The sequence below is a fragment of the Heptranchias perlo genome, chromosome 2 (assembly GCF_035084215.1).
Source record: "Heptranchias perlo isolate sHepPer1 chromosome 2, sHepPer1.hap1, whole genome shotgun sequence".
In the NCBI taxonomy this organism is placed as follows: domain Eukaryota; kingdom Metazoa; phylum Chordata; class Chondrichthyes; order Hexanchiformes; family Hexanchidae; genus Heptranchias; species Heptranchias perlo.
This window is the reverse complement of record NC_090326.1, coordinates 12,557,692-12,581,686: the sequence shown is the minus strand read 5'-3', so window position 1 is coordinate 12,581,686 and position 23,995 is coordinate 12,557,692.

The following is a 23,995-nucleotide window of genomic DNA, read 5'->3' as shown; positions in this document are numbered from 1 at the left end:
GATGGCTGACTTTTTGAGAAGAGGGCAGGGTCATTGATGGGTTGGCTCTCTCTGTGATGGCCCTTTGTGGACTACCAGTATAATCCTGCAAGAGGAAGTCTTTGACCATAGTGAGCCTATATGGAGCAGTCAGTGTTTGAAGGTTACAACCACCAGCCACAAGGATGACTGTTTTAAAAGTGCCAACCTAACAAGGGAAGTTGGGCTATTTTGAGGTTATAGTCAGTAAGGATCTGTTTAGTGATAATGGCTGAATTCTCCTTCATGATCCCCCCTGAAATGGAGGGTGGGGGGTTGAAGATAATGGAGAATGAGGCAAAATCTGATAGTGAGGCATGCTGCCAACTCACTGCCTGGCCTTATACTTACCTCCTTCTGTCCCGCCACTTCCCCGCCCGCCGCACAAAAATGGTGGCGGGGAACAGGGTCGAGATTTCGGGCAGATTTCCCTGGCATCCATCTGTGTTACCACCACTAAGACCAACATGTAGAAGATGGCGGTAGGCCCTGGGAAATGGCGGTAATGGCATTGAGGTCCCCCAACGGAGGAAGAGAGCTTTGTAGCGGAATCCTCTCTCTCCTCCTCCCTCCCTAAAATCTGGCCCCCACTTATCTTCCTGTGTTGGCCTTGGTCCTCTTGCAGCATTGCTAGAATTTTGCGGACTGGCACTGGCAAGCTCTGTCTTGCTGCCAGGAGCCCGGCGGGCATATCAAAACACCTCTGAGCCAGGGAACTCAGTCAAGATTGGGGCAGGGTCGGGGGTGGGGGGGCACGCAGCAGCCCCTCCCCACCAGAACTCTGCTTCCAAGAGGAGAATCGAGACACATGTTTGGAGAGAAAGCGACTTGTGACTTTGTTGTCAACTATCTTGTATAAATCAACTAATCTAAGCCTATGTCTCAAGTTGGTAAAAGTGTTTATCCAGTCTGCCATTCGAAGAGAGGGTCATTCCCATGGTGGCACATGGTAAATTCCAGTAACCAGTGGACAAAGTAAGGGTTCTCTATGATACCTAAGTCGCACTATTATTTAACTGGATAGAAAAAAAGTGCACTCTGGATTGTAAGGGCCATGATGTCCACTTATGAGAGTGACTGGTGAAGCTGAGTCATAAAAAGCCAAAAAAATGCAAACATAGTACTGGGGTTCATTTCTAGAGTGATTGAATTGAAAAGCAGGGAGGTTATGTTGAACTTGTGTAGAACCTTGGTTAGACCACGCTTGGAATACAGTGCACAATTCTGGTCTCCATATTAAAAAAAGGATATAGAGGTACTGGAGAAGGTGCAAAAAAGATTTATGAGGATGATACCAGAACTGAGAGGTTATAACTATCAGGAAAGACTGAATAGGCTGGGACTCTTTTCTCTAGAAAAGAGAAGATTGAGAGGTAGCCTAATAGAGGTCTTTAAAATCATGAAGGGGTTTGATAGGGTAGATGTGGAGAAGATGTTTCCACTTTTGGGGGGGGGGGTCCAAAACTAGGGGTCATAAATAAGATAGTCACTAATAAATCCAATAGGGAATTCAGGAGAAACTTCATTACCCAAAGAGTGGTAAGAATGTGAAACTCTCTACCACAAGGAGTAGTTGAGGTGAATAAATGAGATGCATTTAAGGGGAAGCTAGATAAATACATGAGGGAGAAAGGAATAGAAGGCTATGCTGATAGGGTTAGATGAAGTAGGGTGGGAGAGGCTCATGTGGAGCATAAACACTGGCATAGACCAGTTGGACTGAATGGCCTGTTTTTGTGCAGTAAATTCTATGTAATTCTATGTAATATTAATCCAAAATGCACCAAATACCAGTGATAAAACCTCTCCAGACAATGGAAAACTTTCCCAAACAGTTTTGTTGTCTGAAGCTATGCACCTCATATGTAAATGTTTAATCACCGAGATAATCACAATTTGCTGAACCAGGGTTGCTGGAACATATGTGTGGCTAAAGAGAAATCAGTGACTTTACTGCTCTTACTTTGGCCACCTTACTTACTCTCACCAAATGCTAGGATTGATTTTTGTGATACCCCTATCCAAGTTACAGTTGTCTTTAACTGTACCTTGTTGTTATATCAATAAATATGCAAAACAGAAGTTACATTGATATGTTTGGTAAACAGCAGACATATCTCATTAGTGTGGGCTGGAATTGAAGGCCAGTCCCAAAGGTGAAAGGACAGGATGCCCCACTCATTATTTTCTAATTGTTCCTTTCTTTCAGCTCTGGTCTGTTCATTTCAGCAAGTTTGTGCATCTGTCATTCTATATAAATGTTCCGGAATCCTTTCAATCCTTATTATATTCAGTCCATGTCCAAGTCATTGCTTTTGCTTTGTGCTGGGTATTAAGAGAATCATTCTATTTCTGAACCCTTAAGTTATAAGTTGACCAATTTGCTCTGACAGGTTCTTTTAATATTGCAACAGCTTCTCATTTATGGTTTCAGACTAATTGACTCAGGGTGGTGACCTTTATAACACAGTAGAATGTTTCTTTAACTCTTTCCCAATGTGGGCTTGAAACCTTGACTTTCATTGTGCTTCAGTGTGATAACTGATGTAGGTGGAGTGGCTCTGGAGAACCTGGAGATCAAAACCTGGAACGAGCTCCAGGGGAGCCCCTCCAGATCAAACTGTGAATGAGGCTAAACGGACTAAATGTATTGGTTATCAGATAACAGCCAAATGTTCCACTTTTGATATTGTCTTGGGGGAGTGAAAGATAACATTGACTTAGTTTTTGCCTGTATCCATCTTTTGTTGAAAATTGTACAAACCAAGGTACAGCCACGTTTATGTAATCTTTCAACAGGACGAAGGGACATAGTGTAAAAGCAAATGGTGATCGATGGCAAATTAAAATCAGTAAGGTGGATCAACAACTATTGTAGAATGGCGAACTATGAATATTGATACATTGAAAAATGGCTTTACTGAGCAATCATTTGATATAGCATCTGTATATATAATAGGCCTGTCTATCCTTTAAGGATAAATTCTTATTGCCCTGTAATAGAGGTTTCTTTCTGAGTGCAAGTAGGTGAGGCTGGGATTAGGAGAATTGCAGTCGGGAAAAGGAACTGAGGACTATCCTATAGGTGGAGTTATATATAGAAAAGGAATGGGCTAGATCACACAGATATGCAACATCAAACATGTTTTCTTTGTTTAGTAGGTGACATGACAACAAGGTTAAACCCCAAATAAATGCCGCAGAACAGATGTCTCACAAATTTGACTTGAATGTTGCAGAAAGATAAGGCCATTGTGAATTTCTGCCAAGGATGAAGTTATCTCAAGTATGTGGAGGCTTTTGAATGAGTAATAATCCTTTGTGACATTAAAAGTGGCTGATGTTGATTATGTGACTGGTAAAAAGAGCAAATCAGATAGATTGATTTTTACAGTGAGAGGTTGAATTGTTCAATATCTTGTTACCCAGATCATAATTTTCTTACCTTCAATTGCAGCATAAAGGAGGTGATTAAAACCTGCATTCCCTATCTGGCACTCAATGTGCTTTAGAATATTTGCAATCTGTTAGAAAAGTAGTTGATAGAAAGTATATTCTCCCTGAGGCGTAAGAAATCCTTGAGTCCTCAGATTACTAAAGAGGGGCCCTGAAATTTCTCAGAGGTTCTGCCAGTCTCCCGCTGTAACTCTGGCCGGTCCAAACGATGACCAGGAGGCAGAGCCAAGAGTGGTGACTCCCTAAACTGGGAGTTCCTGCTCCTGAGCTTCAGTCGGGAAATCTTTTCCCACTGTGTGGTTTGGACTGAATAATGCTCACCTGCTGTATCCTGGTGATAGTTGGAAGCCAGCTGTACCCAAGTAATGTAAAGATGGTGCAACAATGCTGTCAACAGTTCATTAAATCAATTATATGGTTCTAAATATGGATAAGCTTAAATAACAATATTAAGAGGAAGAATTTTAAAAGAACTATGTGTAGCAGAACAAGCAATAAGAAGATTAAGAAATTACTTTCCTCTTAATGAAAGATTTTTTTTTGGTTGCCATTTTATGGGACCGGGACTCATTGGATCGTGAAGTGTCTCAGGATAAATGTATCTCAAAAGTAAGTAACTTTCAATGAAAACAAATATCTATAATAACAGTGAACTTTGAAATCCATGTCAGATCTCACATTTGAAACTGAAAACTTCCTTTCACCAACATTTAGGAACTGTAATCTTATCTGAAACTAAACTGTGCGTGACTTGCAGATAACCTTAAAGTATAACACAGGCAATTCTGAATTAACTCAAAGGATAACAATCATATCATTCAATTGATATCTAGTTGTGTGGACTAGTCATAGTCTTATTTTATTAAACACTCTTTAGATGAGTAGCAGTAGAGAAATGACTCTGCATTGAGGAGCAGCTGTCATTGATCTGGTTGCACCTTTAGACGTGTCCAGCAATGTAGGTTTGAATCAGATGAACAGGTTTAATCACCTCTAGATTGTTGTAATATGCTGAAGACAGTCAGCAGTCTCATTATCCAGATCCCTGAACATACCGGAAGCAAACACAGTGACCCAGGATGTTTGACTCAAACGGTTATCTCTTAACTGCTGCAGTAAGGAGGTAAAACTAGAAAATGTGGAGCACACCATTGAATTTATTGCAAAAGTAAGCTTTTTGCAATAAATTCAATTGATAAAGAGGAGGTACTAGAAAGGCTAGCTGTACTTAAAGTAGATAAGTCACCTGGTCCGAATGGGATGCATCCTAGGTTGCTGAGGGAAGTAAGGGTGGAAATTGCAGAGATACTGGCCATAATCTTCCAAATATCCTTAGATACAGGGGTGGTGACAGAGGACTGGAAAATTGCGAATGTTACACCCTTGTTCAAAAAAGGATGTAAGGATAAACCCAGCAACTACAGGCCAGTCAGTTTAACCTTTTAGAAACGATAATCCGGGACAGAATTAACCGTCACTTGGACAAATGTGGATTGATTAGGGAAAGCCAGCACGGATATGTTAAAGGCAAATCATGTTTAACTAACTTGAGAGAGTTTTATGATGAGGTAACAGAGAGGGTTGATGTGAGCAATGCAGTTGATGTGGTGTATATGGACTTTCAAAAGGCGTTTGATAAAGTGGCGCATAATGATTGAAGCCCATGGAATAAAAGGGGCAGTATCAACATAGATACAGAATTGGCTAAGGGACTGGAAACAGAGAGTAGTGGTGAACGGTTGTTTTTCGGACTGGAGGGAGGTGTACAGTGATGTTCCCCAGGGGTTTGTACTAGGACCACAGCTTTTCTTGATATATATTAATGACTTGGACTTGGGTGTACAGGGCATGATTTCTAAATTTGCAGATAATACAAAACCTGGAAGTTTAGAGAACAGTGAGGAGGATAGTAATAGATTTCAAGAGGGTATAGACAGGCTGGTGGCATGGGCGGACATGTGGCAGATGAAATATAGCGCAGAAAAATGTGAGGTGATACATTTCGGTAGGAAGAACGAGGAGAGGCAATATAAACTAAAGGGCACAACTCTAAAAGGGGTACAGGAACAGAGAGATCTGGGGGTTTATGTGTACAAATGATTGAAGGTGGCAGGGCAGGTTGAGAAAGCGGTTAAAAAAGCACACGGGATCCTGGGCTTTATAAATAGAGGCAAAGAGTACAAAAGCAAGGAAGTTATGATGAACCTTTATAAAACACTGGTTCAGCCACAACTGGAGTATTGTGTCCAGTTCTGGGCACCACACTTTAGGAAAGATGTGAAGGCCTTAGAGAGAGTGCAGAAAAGATTTACTAGAATGATTCCAGGGATGAGGGACTTTAGTTATGTGGATAGACTGGAGAAGCTGGGGTTGTTCTCCTTGGAACAGAGACGGTTGCGAGGAGATTTGATAGAGGTATCCAAAATCATGAAGGGTCTAGATAGAGTAGATAGAGAGAAACTGTTCCCATTGGCGGAAGGGTCAAGGACCAGAGGAGATAGATTTAAGGTGATTGGCAAAAGAACCAAAGGTGACATGAGGAAAATCTTTCTTACACAGCGAGTGGTTAGGATCTGGAATGCACTGCCTGAGGGGGTGGTGGAGGCAGATTCAATTGTGGTTTTCAAAAGGGAACTGGATAAGTACTTGAAGGAAAAAAATTTGCAGGGCTACGGGGAAAGGGCGGGGAAGTGGGACTAGCTGGATTGCTCTTTCAGAGAGCCGCCACGCACTCGATGGGCTGGATGGCCTCCTTCCGAGCTGTAACCTATCCATGATTCTACGATTCTATGAAAAAATAGAGCTCCAAAGAATCATCTGTAAAATCACATTTTCAATAAGTTTTCATTTTGAATATGTTTTTATCTTGCCCAATCAGCAGCATCTATATGCACTATGATAAAGGCATCACAGTTTCATATAGTTGGGCCAAGTCTATGAGGGCAGAAAAATGAGACTATACAATTTTAAATAAATTGTCTTTCTACCTAAAAATTAGTAATTACGTTTATAGTTGTGTCTGCGGCTTGCATCATTTTGAATCTAGGTTTTTGAAACTAGGAGCCATACCAAGAGCCTTCGTGTTCAACTTTCAGGAGTTCAGTATTAGACTCAAGAGGGCCAATTTTGTGACTGCTGGGATCATTCCCATTGGTGCAGTTCAAATATTTGGGGCTGGGAGGTGGTGCAAATTCCAATTTCACCTGCTCTCGGTGAACTTGTGCAGCGTGCTATCATCTAACCAGCCTCTCACACCGGCATAAAGTGCTCTCACACGGAATGCATGAGAACTTCATTTCCATCGGCAATTTACTGATCATGAGGTCTTGCGGAATTTCCTGAGGTTAATGCCTGGATCACATAGTATGTTCAGCCCAACAACAACAACAACAACAACAACAACAACAGCAGCATCTTGATTAGGTGGCTGTTTGAAGGCGAGTTTCCGACGGCCACAGCGAAAAATCGCATAGACCTCCTCAGAAGACAAACACGGGACACAACCAACAGAGTACCCTTTGTCGTCCAGTACTTCCCCGGAGCGGAGAAACTACGCCATGTTCTTCACAGCCTTCAACATGTCATCGATGACGATGAACACCTCGCTAAGGCCATCCCCACACCTCCACTACTCGCCTTTAAACAGCCACCCAACCTCAAACAAACCATCGTTCGCAGCAAATTACCCAGCTTTCAGGAGAACAGCGTCCACCACACCACACAACCCTGCCACGGCAACCTCTGCAAGACATGCCATATCATCGACACAGATACCACCATCACACGAGAGGACACCACCCACCAGGTACATGGTTCATACTCCTGTGACTCGGCCAACGTTGTCTACCTCATACGTTGCAGGAAAGGATGCCCCGGAGCATGGTTCATTGGCGAGACCACGCAGACACTGCGACAACGGATGAACGGACACCGCGCAACAATCGCCAGACAGGAGGGTTCCCTCCCAGTCGGGGAACACTTCGGCAGTCAAGGACATTCAGCCTCCGATCTTCAGGTAAGCGTTCTCCAAGGTGGCCTTCGAGGCACACGACAACGCAAAATCGTCGAGCAGAAATTGATAGCCAAGTTCCGCACCCATGAGGATGGCCTCAACCGGGATCTTGGGTTCATGTCACGTTACATGTAACCCCACCTGACGTAGAGTCATCCAGACTCAAGTCGTAGTTGGCTTGTTCTCCATACACAGATGCGGCCGGACCTTCTGCGATTTCCAGCAAAAAAAAAGTTATCTGTTCTCAATACAAACCCCAGCATCTGCTACATTTGACCCCTTGTGACCCCACCTCAGTATTCTTGGATGTACTGTTTCCCTGACTAACCTGTTTGAACACCATTCACTCCTTTGATTGCTGTGATTATCTCTCTGCCTGCCGAGGTGTGATAAAGGGCAGTTAGAAAGATTATCTGTAATCATCAGGCATTGTTCTCTGACTATATATGCTGTGCCTATATGCATCTCTTCACTTCACCTGACGAAGGAGCAAAGCTCCGAAAGCTTGTGATTTCAAATAAAGCTGTTGGACTATAACCTGGTGTTGTGCGACTCCTTACAAGATATCATAGAACTATTAGGAAGTGATTCAGTTGCCTAGACAGTTCAGAGGCTATTTTGTGATGCAACCATACCAGGTCTGAAGATCATCATTATCTGCTGAATCCTGTACACTTTTGCCATGCAATAAAAGCCTACCCAAGGGGGAACAGACCCAATTGTAGACACCACCAGGTCAGAAAACTGACAATAACCCAGAGAACATAAGAATATAAGAACATAAGAAATAGGAGCAAGTGTAGGCTATACGGCCCCTCGAGCCTGCTCCACCATTCAATCAAATCATGGCTGATCTTCAACCTCAACTCCACTTTCCCGCCCGATCCCCATATCCTTTGATTCCCCTAGAGTCCAAAAATCTATCCATCTCAGCCATGAACATATTCAATAACTGAGCATCCACAGCTGTCCGGGGTAGAGAATTCCAAAGATTTGCAATAATCTGAGTGAAGAAATTCTAGGTTCTCCCCAGGGAAAACAACCTCTCAGCATCGACCCTGTCAAGCCCCCTCAGAATCTTATATTTTTCAATGAGATCACCTCTCATTCGTCTGAACTCCAGACAGTATAGGTCCATTCAACTCAACCTCTCTTCATAGGACAACCCTCTCATCCCAGGAATTAATCTAATGAACCTTTGTTGCAACACCTTCAAGGCAAATAGATCCTTCCTTAGATAAGGAGCCCAAACTGTACGTTGTACTCCAGGTGAGGTCTCACTAAAGCCCTGTACAACTGTAATAAGACTTCCTTACTCTTGCACTCCAACCCCCTTGCAATAAAGGCCAACTCTGCTTTCCTAATTGCCTGCTGTACCTGCATGTTAATTTTTTGTGTTTCTTGTACGAGGACATTCAAGTCTCTCTGAGCACCTACATTTAATAGTTTCTCACCATTTAAAAAATATTCTGTTTTTCTATTCTTCCTACCAAAGTGAACCTCACATTTCCCCACATTATATTCCATCTGCCACCTTCTTGCCCGCTCACTTAATCTGTCTATATCCCTTTGCAGACTCTTTGTGTCCTCCTCACAGCTTACTTTCCCACCTGGCTTTGTGTTGTCAGCAAACTTGGATACATTACACTCGGTCCCTTCATCTAATCATTAATATAGATTGTAAATAGCTGAGGCCCAAGCACCGATCCTTGCAGCACCCCACTAGTTACAGCCTGCTAACCTGAGAATGACCCGTTTACTCCTACTCTCTGTTTTCTGTCCATTAACCAATCCTTTATCCATGCTAATATATTACCCCCAACCCCATGAGCCCTTATCTTGTGTAACAACCTTTAATGTGGCACCTTATCGAATGCCTTTTGAAAATCCAAATATACCACATCCACTGGTTCCCCTTTATCTACCCTGCTAGTTACAATCTCAAAAAACTCTAATAAATTTTTCAAACATGATTTCCCTTTCATAAAACTATGTTGACTCTGTCTAATCATATTATGATTTTCTAAGTGCCCTGTTACCACTTCCTTAATAATGGATTCCAGCATTTTCCCAACGACTGATGTCAGGCTAACTGGCCTGTAGTTCCCTGTTTTCTCTCTCCCTCCCTTCTTGAATAGCGGGGTAACATTTGCTACCTTCCAGTCCACTGGGACCGTTCCAGAATCTAGAGAATTTTGGAAGATTATAACCAATGCATCCACTATCTCTGCAGCCACCTCTTTTATAACCCTAGGATGTAGGCCATCAAGTCCAGGGGATTTGTCAGCTTTTAGTCCCATTAGTTTGTCCAGTACTTTTTCTCTAGTGATATTAATTGTTTTAAGTTCCTCACTCTCATTTACCCCTTAGTTTCCCTCAATTTTTGGTATGCTTTTTGTGTCTTCTACTGTGAAGACAGATACAAAATATTTGTTTAACACATCTGCCATGTCCTGATTCCCCATTATAATTTCTTCTGTCTCAGCCCCTAAGGGACCAACGTTTACTTTTGCTACTCTCTTCCTTTTTATATATTTGTAGAAGCTCTTACAATCCATTTTTATATTTCTTGCTAGTTTACTTTCATTTTCTAATTTCTCCCTTTTTATCAATTTTTTGGTCGTCCTTTGTTGGTTTCTAAAACTTTCCCACTCCCCAGGCTTATTACCCTTCTTGGCAACATTATAAGCCTCTTCTTTCAAACTAATACTCTCCTTAACTTCTTTAGTTAGTCACGGGGTGGATCACGTTTTTGTGGAGTTTTTATTTCTCAATAGAATGTATATTTGTTGAGAATATTGAAATATTTCTTTAAATGTTTGCCATTGCTTTTCAACTGTCAAACCCTTTAATTTAATTTCCCAATCTACCTTTGACAACTTGCCTCTCATACCTATGTAATTGGCTTGATTCAAGTTTAAGATTCTAGTTTCTTACTTAAGTACGTTACTTTCAAACTGAATGTGAAAGTCTATCATATTATGATCACTCTTCCCCAGAGGTTCCTTTACTGTGAGATTACTAATTAACCCTATTTCATTACATAATACAAGATCTAAAATAGCCTGTTCCCTGTTGGTTAGGAAACTGTCTCAAATACATTCCATGAACTCATCTTCTAAACTACCTTTGCCAGTTTAATTTACCCTGTCTATATGCAGATTAAAGTCCCCCATGATGACTGCATTTCCTTTGTTACAAGCTCCCATTATTTCATGATTAATACTCTGTCCAATGGTATTGCTACTATTAGGGGGCATTAAACTACTCCCACCAGTGTTTTTCTGCCCCTTGTTATTCTGATCTTCTGAGCCAAGATTCTTTCTCACCACTGTCCTTATGTCATCCTTTATTATCAGGGCTACACCCCCTCCTTTTCCATTCTGCCCGTCTTTTCTAAATGTCATGTACCCTGGAATATTAGTTCCCAACCTTGGTCACCTTGCAACCATGTCTCTGAAATGGCTATTAGGTCAAACCCATTTATCTCTATTTGTGCAATTAATTCATCTATCTTGTTACGAATGCTCCGTGCATTCAGATAAAGAGCCTTCAATTTTGACTTTTTACCATTTTTTCCTGCTTTGACCTTACTTGTTGTTGCACTATTATTGGTAAACTCTCTGTCTCTTCCTGCCACTCTCTGCTTATCTTTACCCAAGTCACTACACTGTTTTATTGTCTTAACTTTTCTCATTAGGTTTCTAAATTTCCCCTTACCTGACCCCTCCCCCCACCTTTTTAGTTTAAAGCGCTATGTACAGCCCTAGTTATTCGATTCGCCAGGACACTGGTCCCAGCCCGGTTTAAGTGGAGCCCATCCCAACGGAACAGCTCCCTCGTTCCCCAGTACTGGTGCCAGTGCCCCATGAATTGAAACCCCTGTCTCCCACACCACTCTTTGAGCCACGCATTTAGCTCTGTTTGTCCCTGTGGCAATTTGCACGTGGCTCAGGTAGTAATCCAGAGATTATTACCTTTGAGGTTCTGCTTATTAATTTAGACCCTAGCTCCTCAAACTGTCTCAGCAGAACCCCAATCTTAGTTCTACCTATGTTGTTGGTTCCTACGTGGACCATGTCAACTGGATCCCCCCCCTCATGCTCCAAGTTCTTTTCCAGCCACGATGAGATGTCCTTAACCCTGGCACCGGGCAGGCAATGCAGCCTTTGGGACTCTCGGTCGCGGCTGCAGAGAACAGTGTCTATCCCCCTGACTATGCTATCCCCTACCACCACCACATTTCTTTTTACTCCCCCCACTTGAATGGCCCCCTGTGCCACAGTGCCATGATCAGTTTGCCCATCCTCCCTGCAGTCTATGCTCTCATTCTCGTACCTGTTGGACAAGGTCAAGGGCTGAGGCTCCTCCATCACTAGATTCAATAGTAACTTTCAAAAGGGAATTGGATATATATGTTTGAGGGGGGAAAAAATTGCAGGGGCCAAGGGGGAAAGAGCAGGGGAGTAGGACTAATTGGATAGCTCTTTCAAAGAGCCAGTGCAGGCACGATGGGCTGAATGGCCTCCTTCTGTGCTTTATGAGTCTATGATTCTAGGTCAAAAAACTTTATTCAGCACTAGTTCCCCAGCGTAGCCGACACATCACTCAGCTGTTGTGTCACTTCCTCCCAAACGCATCTGACTGCTCTTGTGTACAGAAGATGCCTTGGAGTGCTGAACAGGGCAATTCTCTTTTCCTCCATTTTCTTGACAGCTACATCCATGAACCTGGGTGTTCTGGCTTGGTGCTGCTCCTTTATATCAAAGGACAAAATCCTACATTTTCTGATTGGGCACAAGCCTGAGTGGAAGAAGTGCAGAGCATGATTCTCGCCTGACCAATGATACGAGCTCTGTCTCTGCTGTAATTTCCAGGATGTGGATATTGCTGGTCATTCTCTCTCTCTCTCTCTCTCTGCCTTTCAGGTTTCTCTCTCTCTCTGTCTTTGTTATCTGACCCCTTGTGTATTCAGTATTCTTGGATGTAATGTGTCCCTGACTAACCTGTCTGAACACCATTCCACTCCTTTGATTGCTGTGATTATCTCTCTGCCGAGATGTGATAACGGGCAGTTGGAAAGATTATCTGTAATCACCAGGCATTGTTCTCTGACTATATATGCGGTGCCTTTATGGAACCCTTCACTCACCTGACGAAGGAGCAAAGCTCCGAAAGCTTGTGATTTCAAATAAAGCTGTTGGACTATAACCTGGTGTTGTACGACTCCGGACAGTAATTTCCAGTGTTTAACTTTACTGGAATCTTTTGGGTGAGCAGCAGGTACCAGAGGTGCTTCTGGCTATTTGAGAACTGGAAGTAGTGTGCTACTGCAGACTTTAAAGGCCTGCAGCAGCTCAAAGAGGCAGGTATCATCATTACTATCTCTGTACTGTGAAAGAAGCTTTGCGATTCGAAATGGTCGAAAGATCTGCAAGACAGCGGTAAGCCGTCAGGTTCTCTCACGGGGTGATGGAAATTGCTGCTGCAGGAAGTGAGGCTTAGAAGGGCAATTCTCTTTGGCACTGAGAGCAGCAGGGTCCCAAAGAGAGGGACGATGGCAAGAGGTGGCCAGGGCAGTGAATGCTGCTTCACCCCTCCCCGCCCTCCCTGTCAGGGCAGTCATTGCCAAAAGAAGTTTGATGGCCTTATGGACCAGCTAAGGGAAGATAATCCAACTCACACCTTCCAGCAATGCACTGTACCAAACAGGTTTGACACTTACAATTACCTCCTTCTCACACTGTGTTAAAGTGCTTTAACAGCTTTTTGTCAATGACCATGTGGCTGTGTCCCAGTCTCTACTTGCAAATGTTCCTTCACTCACATCACATAAGAAAAGCCTCATTCCTGTTATCACACCTATTATAGACTGCATGCTGACACCTGCGTTTACTACATGTCACAGGAAAAAAAGTAATTCTTACTTTTCAAGTTGGAGATAGTCCATAATGCAAGAGAGAGCTGCGACCAATTGGGTCCACCCAATTTACGTAAGTTGGGCAAAGATCCACCGGAACTAATTGAAAATAACTTAGCCTGCATTTTCCGATGAAGGAGTCTGTTTGATGGCAAAACTCCCTTCTCTTTAAAAAGCTGTTTCAGCCCTTTAAATAGCTCCCAGCGACTGGCAGATTGAACACTTTAGCTCAACTTGAATATGTAATCAGCCCAAAAATAAAGGGCGTTAGTGCGGAAACAGCTGTGTTGTACTCAGGTCGGCATAAACCCTTGTTGTCTGTCAGAAATACATGAATTGGAAAATCTATCCCAAGGAGCCTTTACTTTTATTATAAAGCAGATGCATTGACTTCCATTGCAGTGAGTCTTAGTTTTCATTGCACTTACATCCTGTGTAACTTGAGCTTTTTGATGAATTCTGGGTTTTTCAACTGGAATGTCAACCATCCATTGAACAGTTGATATTAGACCTAATCATGAGGCACAGATTTAGTTGTTTAGGATGCATGACTTGATGTGATGCTGCTGAGCAGAGAACCTTTGAGGTACCTATATAAGTCTACCCTAGCAGTGGCAGGTTATTCAATCAGCAGTGTGCATACTTTCATAGCTATGTAACCCAGGATTACTAAAAGAAAAAAGAAAGACTTGTATATATATAGCGCCTTTCACAATGTCAGGGTGACGCAAAACACTTCACAGCCAATGAGGTATTTTTGAATTGCAGGGAAATGTGGCAACAACTTTTCACACAGCAAGGTCCCATAAACAGCAGAGATAAATGACCAGATAATCTGTTTTAGAGATGTTGGTTGAGGGACAAATATTGGCCAGGACACCCTGGTGCAGAATGCTACAAGAGTATAGATGGTAAGCCAAGGTTGCATAACGATGGCAATGACTAGAGAACATTGGAATCATAGAATCATAGAAATTTATGGCACAGAAGGAGGCCATTCGGCCCATCATATCTGTACCAGCCGAAAAAGAGCTATCCAGCCTAATCCCATTTTCCAGCTCTTGGTCCGTAGCCTTGTAGATTATGGCACTTCAAGTCCATATCCAAGCACCTTTTAAATGCAATGAGGGTATCTGCCTCTATCGTCCTTTCAGGCAGTGAGTTCCAGTCCTCAGCTCCCCTCTAATCCTTCTATCAATTACTTTAAATCTATGCTCCCTGGTCGCTGACCCCTCTGCTAAGAGAAATAGGTCCTCCCTATCCACTCTATCTAGTCCCGTCATAATTTTATACACCTCAACTAAATCTCCCCTTAGCCTCCTCTGTTCCAAAGAAAACAACCCCAGCCTATCCAATCTTTCCTCATGGCTAAAATTTCCCAGTCCTGACAATATCCTCGTAAACCTCCTCTGTACTCTGTCCAGTGCAATCACATCCTTCCAGTAATGTGGTGACCAGAACTGTATGCAATACTCTAGCTGTGGCCTAACTAGTGTTTTATACAGTACAAGCATAACCTCCCTGCTCTTATATTCTATGCCTCGGCTAATAAAGGCAAATGTCCCGTATGCCTTCTTAACCACCTTATCTACCTGCCCTGGTACCTTCAGGGATCTGTGGACCTGCATTCCAAGGTCCCTCTGCTCCTCTACACCTCTCAATATCCTTTGCCTTGTTTGCCCTCCCCAATTGCATTACATCACACTTGTCTGGATTGAATTCCATTTGCCACCTTCCTGCCCACCTGACCAGTCCATTGATATCTTCCTGCAGTCTACAGCTTTCCTCCTCACTATCAACTACACGGCCAATTTTTGTATCATCTGCAGACTTCTTAATCGTACCCCCTACATTTAAGTCTAAATCATTGATATATGCCACAAAAAGCAAGGGACCTAGTACTGAACTTATTGGAACCCCACTAGAAATAGCCTTCTAGTCACAAAAATGCCAGTCGACCATTACTCTTTGCTTCCTGCCACTGAGTCAATTTTGGATCCAACTTGCCACTTGCCCTTGGATCCAATGGGCTTTTACTTTTCTGATCAGTCTGATCAGTCCCATCAGTGCCATGTGGGACCTTGTCAAAAAAGCCTTGCTAAAATCCATGTACACTACATCAAACACGCCACCCTCATCGACCCTCCCTCGTTACCCCCTCAAAGAATTCAATCAAGTTAGTCAGACATGGCCTTCCCTTAACAAATCCATGTTGACTGTCCTTGATTAATCCATTCTTGTTTTTGTTTGCTTTATTACTAAAATATGCACACTGAAAAAAAAATATTTTCCACAGTTGGGACGTAGAAGATGAATAATTTCAAGTCACGGTTCTCTGATGTGATCCTTGAACCATACATATTAGCCAATAATTGGAGCAGTGCGCATTTATCAATCTGGTGAAATGAGTATCCTGCAAGGTATAGATTCATTTTTGTTGATTTACAGCACCAAATATAATATATATAGTATGACTGGGTGATTCAGACACAGGCCATTTCTTCAGACTGAAAGTGCCCTCTCCAGAGAGGGTGAACTGGAATTGCATATCTCAGATTGGCTGGGTACTGAACAGAGGGAATGAAGCAAAAACTGTCTCCTTACAAAGGTGCTGTAGTGTTGGATCTGTCCTAGTAGGTGCTGGTACGAGCCCAGAGCAGTCAAAAACAGGTACTGCTGAATCACTTGTATCATTATGATTAACCACTTGACTGCAAACCTCAGAACAGTAGTAATGAAACTCTGGAAACAAATTTAAATCCAGGCCAGATAGGGGGGAAGGGGCAATGGGAAGTAGGTCACAATGATCTTATCTCTATGCTAGCTGTTAAGGGTGAAATTAATTCTGAGTCCTCCCTATGCTAGCTGTTACAGGTCACAAGTAAAATTAATTCTGAGTCCTCTCTATGCTAGCTGTTAAGGGTCACAAGTAAAATTAATTCTGAGTCCAACCATAGTGGACATGAAATAACAGCACCAAAAGGTTTGTGTGTCAGCTGTCTTATATCCAAGTGATCAGTCAAAATATTGGAGTATTAGGCACTTGTATAGACCATGCACTCTCACTCTCATCAGACAGCAGCAGAATAAAATCAGTAATGCACTGGTTTACAAAAGTCCCGACTGGAGGAGCTAAATGCTTTTGCAAAGAAATTCATAACGAGACTTTCTTCCAAGAAAACCTTATTCGCCATTACACACGAACCAATGATATACTCCATTCATGTCGCTCCCTGTACTGATTTCTTTTCAGTAATTTAGTTTTTTAATCTCCCAAATATTTTTACGTTAGAAACATATAAACAACAAATTGTTGTGGCAAAAAAGGAATTATTTCACAGATTCCCATGAAACTGAGTTTGTAGGGGGGATAAAAAAACTTGTTGCTTTGTTCTTCTTTACCAATTGGCAAGAATCAGGCTCAGAATATCATGTAATAATCATCTATCATGCATGTGGCTGCTAAGGTGATTAAAATATTACATTTGTTATTTTCTCTTTCATGGGTTTATTTGAAACTATGTGGTCTATGATGCCGTGTAACATAGTTGGATCTTCTAGATCAATAAAATATGACTAAAGTCACATATTCATCATTACCACGATACACATCATTTCCATATTTCATTGAACTAAGGGAGAATGTTGAACTTCGCTGCACGATGGATGGTGCATGGTATTTACAGATGATGCAACTGTTTGACATTTTAAAGAGAATGTATTTTCTTCACAAATTTTTCCCCTCCTTTCCTGAAGGTACTGGCTCTTACAGTATGGTCACACGGCCAAGAGCTGGTACCTCACTCAAGTGCCCATTCTTCATGTGTGAGCCTAGACAGTGAATGCCAGTAGGCTGCAGTTAAGGCCATTAAAGCTGAACACAACCCTAGTCTCACCTGACCTCCACACATGCTCTTTTCCCAGCAGAGGTCACTTGATAGTGATGTGAAATCCCTGGCTGATTTTTCTCTTCTCTAACTCCCCAAACACTCCGTCTGCGATCAGCTAACTTGAGAAAGACCGAGGGTTGAACTTGTGATTCTGTGCTTATTATCTATTGTACTCACTGTGTGGGACACTTACATAAATAATGGGCACTTGGACAAAGTACCACACCAGGCAGCAGATTTAACCAGAGAGCCATTGGGAGAGCTGAAGGAAAAGTAATTTCATTGCATTTTAATGGCTTCAGCAATGAAGTGGTTAAACTCATCAAAAAGGATTTGCAGAATTGTCCAAGAGATCTTGTCTTCATGGCCTCAAACTGTAGACAGCAGTTCCTCTATCCTGGTTGCATAATGATTGTAGAAAAGAATTACAATCAGGTACTCACCATAATCAAGGTTTTGGAGTTGGCATCTGTGCACTTAATAGGTGAAATGATAATTGCATCAAAGGATTAAACGTGAAATGTTAAGAGTGCATGTACTTAGATATAAAATAAATATTCATATACTGCAGGTACAGCGGAATCTGATTGCGTTGTGCATTCAAACTATTTATAACCAGACTTGCCTTTAACAGAGCTGACTACTATTATGGGGCACGTAAAGAGTGGAACTAGGATTTGATGACAATTTGTGTATTAGGACTGCGGATTTTACTAACTGTGAAGTAAAAGGTGCAATATCCATGTTGAAGTATGTTTAAACAGTTCGCCCTTCTCCAATTCACTCTATCCTATTTCTTCTACAAATTACTTACATCTTGTGACCAGAATTTAATTTACGAGCATTTTAACCGTAAATCGGTCTGAGTAGGCAGAAATCACTGGCTGACTGAAAACATAAATTGACCTAAATTAACAAGTAGAACATTGAAACAGAGATGCAGCAATTTTAACATATTTGTTCTCCTGTTATGGCCAGTCTTTGTGCAGTTGCCAAATAACATAAGTCACCAAAATGATTTGAATAGTAGACATTAAGGATCAATTGTTGGACATTTTATGGCACTCGCTGGCATTGCAATCAGAGCCTTGTGAAACATACAGGAGATCCATTTAACTGGCTCAAAGAAAATGTTAGCCTTGAAGTTATGATTCTGCTGAAATGTTTCATAAACACTGGTAATGAAGATGTCCTACCACCAACAATAGATTTTTAAAACCAGCTAGCAGTTTATTCTTCTTAACTAGTTTGGAAGGAAAAACAGTGTGAAAATATGAATTGTCTTTCCCTCCACCTCATCCACAATCTCTGATCTGTACTATCTCGAAGGTTTCAGCAGCTGTGAATTCTCTCCATCACTGCAGTTTGACACCATTCTGTTAATTGTATGATTTATATCAATTAGTGTTAATTGTATTCAGGTGGTGCATATCAATTGGAGACTCTCTTGTATCCTTTTAAAAGGAGCTTTTAGGTAGGCTGTGGTGTGTGTGTATATATATATATAAAAAAAAGAGGAATCTCTGTGAATAAAGGTTGGGAACAACTAAATACAAGGCTCTAGTATTCTATCCTTTGTCACATGGCTGTCCAAAATTTTTTAAATTCATTCATGGGATGTGGGCGTCACTGGCGAGGCCAACATTTATTGCCCATCCCAAATTGCCCTTGAGAAGGTGGGGTGAACCGCTGCAGTCCGTGTGGTGAAGGTTCTCCCACAGTGCTGTTAGGAAGAGAGTTCCAGGATTTTGACCCAGCGACGATGAAGGAACGGCGATATATTTCCAAGTTGGGATGGTGTGTGACTTGGAGGGGAACGTGCAGGTGGTGGTGTTCCCATGTACCTGCTGCCCTTGTCCTTCTAAGTGGTAGAGGTCATAGGTTTGGGAGGTGCTGAAGAAGAAACCTTGGCGAGTTGCTGTAGTGCATCTTGTAGATGGTACACACTGCAGCCACAGTGCGCCGGTGGTGAAGGGAGTGAATGTTTAGGGTGGTGGATGGGGTGCCAATCAAGCGGGCTGCTTTGTCCTGGATGGTGTCGAGCTTCTTGAGTGTTGTTGGAGCTGCACTCATTCCAGGCAAGTGGAGAGTATTCCATCACACTCCTGACTTGTGTCTTGTAGATGGTGGAAAGGCTTTGGGGAGTCAGGAGGTGAGTCACTAGCCGTAGAATACCCAGCCTCTGACCTGCTCTTGTAGCCACAGTATTTATGTGGCACATTCTGCTTTGTGGCATATGGTAAAATGGCAAAATAGCATAGGCTCTATGCTACATTACTACCTGACACTATAAAGGGATGGAACTGAAGTAATGGTGAATGTGCTATGACTGGCATTTAAGCCATTTTGTTTTCCCAGGGTCTGAATTGATGGAGTCACAAACAATAACTGGGCAGCATCCACCCCTCTCCAGTCAGTGAGGGACTTCACCGACAGCTCTGGTTTAAAATATCTCCACGTGCCTGTAAAGTCAATGCCTTGAGTTGAAGGTTGAGTGTAGCACACATCTGTTGCTTTGTTGCCACTTTACCATTTACTGACACCAACCACAGTTTGTGAAGAACGGGCACACTAACAGCCTAAATGCATGAAATGTTACCATGTCACCCCTTTGTGGTAACGTTTAACAGGAAAGAGGTGACATAGTCATCCAGCGCCAGATTGTGTGAACATTTCTTATGTTCTTTTATGTTCTTATTTTGGATTAGAATGAAGGATGAATTTTCTCAAATAATGTTCTGCGTTAGTACCGGTGGTCAGGTGCTGGGTTTTTCTCTTCCCATCGCACTTGTGGAAAAATGACTCAGTTATTTGATCAGTAGGCCTATGGTTAGAAGCAATTTTGCTAGGTTTTAAAGTAGATCACATTTAAAAATAAAAAGGAGCTTCGGTTAAGATGTAGCTATGGCCAAATATTAAACGGTACTGCACCTTGGAATAAAAACCTGAATGGCATTGCAGTAACAACTATAGACTGAGACGGCTACACAAGAATCAGACGAGAATAGGTTTTATAAGATCTGCACTGGTAATTGGTGGTGGTGGTGCTGCTGCTCTTGGGGACATCACCATCTTCAGTAGGGCAAATCCCCCCAGTTTCCATTTTACTAATAACTGTATGAATTAATAATGTTATCAAAGCAGCAGTTTTTTTCAGCTGCTCTTATGCAACTGCAGCCAAAGCTCCTGTCAGTTACAGGGTGTGACTTATCTAGCTTATTTTGTAGCGCACCAGATGTCCTTGACTAAAGTGGCTTGTATTCCATATACCTTTATGACTCTGGTGGATTAAAATATATATTAGGAGGCTCTATTTTTCAGATTTGAGATTCTGAGAGGGCATAAACAGCTATTACAGATAAAACTCCAGCATCCACAAAAAGAAACAGACCCACCCAAACTGTGAATTAGCAAAAAGCACGTGCTTTTTTTAACATGTCAGCTTTGGCTCAGTGGTAGCACTTCCGCCTCTGAGTCAGAATATCGTGGGTTCGAGTCCCACTCCACAGACTTGAGCACATAATCTAGGCTGACACTTCAGTGCAGTACTGAGGGAGTGCTGTACTGTCAGAAGTACTGCCTTTCAGATGAGACGTTAAATGGAGGCCCTGCCTGCCCTCTTAGGTGGACACAAAAGATTCCATGGCACTATCCTCCCATGAGAGTTCTTCCGGTGTCCTGGCCAACATTTATTCCTCAACCAACATCAGATTATCTAGTCAGTTATCTCATTGCTGTTTGTGGGACCTTGCTGTGTGAAAACTGCCAGTCATCTTTCCCTACATTACAACAGTGACTACACCGCAAGTATTTCATTGGCTGTAAAGCACTTTGGGGCATCTTGAGGTTGTGAGAGGGACTATATCCAAATGTCAGCTGTGACTCAGTGGTAGCACTCTCACCACAGAGTCAGAAGATTGTGCGTTCAAGTCCCACCCCAGAGATTTGAGCACAAAAATCTAGGCTGAGACTCTAGTGCAGTACTGAGTCGGAGGTGCCGTCTTACGTTCAACTGAGGTCCTGTTTGCCCTCTCAGTTGGATGCAAAAGATCCCATGGCACTATTTTGAAGAAGCCCAGGGTCCTGGCCAATATTTATCTCTCAACCAACATCAGTAAAACAGATTATCTGGTCATTATCACAATGCTGTTTGTGGGAGCTTGCTGTGCGCAAATTGGCTGCCTCGTTTCCTACATTACCACAGTGACTACACTGTTGCTCTCTAAATTGGTCAAGCAGTATAACTCTGAAAGTTACTAACCTATACATGACTACACGTACCTTCAGAATGCATGGGTAAGTACAGATCTCCTCTTCAAACTCAATGATAATAACAAAAACATAGTCCAGCACTTGGCTTCGATTTCATCAGTGGAAAAATATACAAGTATTACAACTAACCAAGCAAATTTTAGGTTTAGCTCTATCCCACAGCCCTATAATTGGGATAATTTCCGATTTACTTTCTGAATGTACTCTCCTTAGTTACCTGCTATTATGGTCAGATAAAGGTGATGTATAAGAGAGGGTCGACAGCACTGGGGCCTGGGAAATGGAAAGGATAAATGAAGAATTTTTGTTGAAGTAATATCCCCACTAAAGAGAATCGAAGTAATCAAAAACATTTCATCTTTCTTTCAAAAGGGTGAATGTATCTCTATCCGTTAGCATTCTATCTGCTCTTGGAATATTTCTCTTTCTACCTGTCCCCCTTAACAGGCCCCGTGATGGACACAGAATGGAGTTCATTCATTTCATTTTTGAAGTTATATATATTTATGAATTCAGGTGTGCTACACTGATCTGTGAGTTTTGGTATGTCCTATCACAAAGTATCTAAAACTGAAATTTCCAAAAGAACTCTCAACAGCTCATTGGATGCGATGATGTCTCTACATTGCTGTACTCACAATAGCAGAATTTCTCTTTTCTTACAGGGTCCAGAACGAGGGGTCACAGTCTCAGGATATGGGGTAGGACATTTAGGACTGAGATGAGGAGAAATTTCTTCACTCAGAGGGTGGTGAACCTGTGGAATTCTCTGCCACAGAAAGCTGTGGAGGTCAAGTCACTAAATGTGTTTAAGAAGGAGCTAGATAGATTTCTAGACACAGAAGGCATCAAGGGTATGGGGAGAGAGCGGGAATACAGTATTGAGATAGAGGATCAGCCATGATCATATTGAATGGTGGAGCAGGCTCGAAGGGCCGAATGGCCTACTCCTGCTCCTATTTTCTATGTTTCTACGTTTCTATTAGGTGACATAGAACAAGAGGCAACTGAGGACAGCTGCCTGACTAAATTGGCACTAGTGGTCACTGAGAGCACTCAATTTCCTGGAGGATTTGTTTTTGGAATGCAACGGGCCAAGACCGCAGAGCACTCCTCTGGCTAAACCCGTGCTCTAACTGCCCCGGCTCAGCAGGTGATAGTTAATGCCGCACTCGGACTTTTGCATTCTGAAATCTGGGGGTAGGTTTCCAACTTGCTGTCTTGCGGATAGGCTGCCCATTATAGAAATCAGTGGGAATGGAAACTGACGGTTTCTATACGGTCAGCTGAGGTGCAACGCTGGATTTACGCTCGGGCGGTGAGTTGCAAATCTACCCCCTAGGTTACAACACTGTCGAGGAAAGGGAGCTCCACAGGGACAGGTGATATGTGATGCTAGCATGCTGCACAAAACGTTTAAGACTGATACAGATGTCGAGGTGCAGCTGCAACCAAACCTCTGCTTCTGGCAAAAATAAACAAGGTCTGACTTAAGCACCAAGATCTGTCGATGTGTTGCTCTGATCGTAATCTAGCAACGCAAGGTAAGTTGTGAGACATTTCTATCGATTTTTGTTAGGAGTCTGACAGTGGCACTGTGGTACTGACATCACTGTGTTGCAATAACATTTTTTTCCGAGTGATGATGGAGAGTTTCGTGTCTGGGTCTCAAACATGGAGCTTGCTTTGCTGGAGCTTTAGGCATCCTATTCTAGAAGGATATAACAGCAATGGGTAAAGGTGCAGTGTAGACCCACCACCACCACCACCACCACCAACAACATTTACCTGAGGAAGGAGGAAGCCTCCGAAAGCTTGTGAATTTAAAATAAAATTGCTGGACTATAACTTGGTGTTGTAAAATTGTTTACAATTATAAATTCCAGGACAGGCGCTTTTATTTATAAAAGTAGCTGTTACTTTCCCCACTCCTTTTACATAAACCCCCCCCACACAATTTTAATGATTCCTTAAATGGCCAAAACACGGCCATTTCTTCAAGCGCTCTTGGGCGTGCAGGCCATTCAGCCCCTTATTCCCTATCAGCGCCCTCAGCTTTTCCACCGCCTCCTCGTCAGTGATCCCCATTGGTCCTTGGAATTTCCTCATTTTCCAGAAAATTAACCCTTGCTTCCAGGAGAGAACTTGAAAAGTCAAACCCTGCCTTCTAGGAGAGAGCGAGCTTCCTCTGTGATATATAAAAAAAGCTGTTCAAAGGGCCCAGTTGTTTTCGCCACATGTTTTTATACACTAGGATGTTACCAGGGAGGAGGGGTTATAGTTATCAAGTGAGACATGAGAAGTCGGGGTTTTTTTTAAAACTGGAGTTGAGGTTAGAAATCTTCAAGCTTATGAAGGGTTATTATAAGGTAAATAATGATTGTTTCCACCAGACAGTATGACATGTAAACAGAGGCACAGATTTAG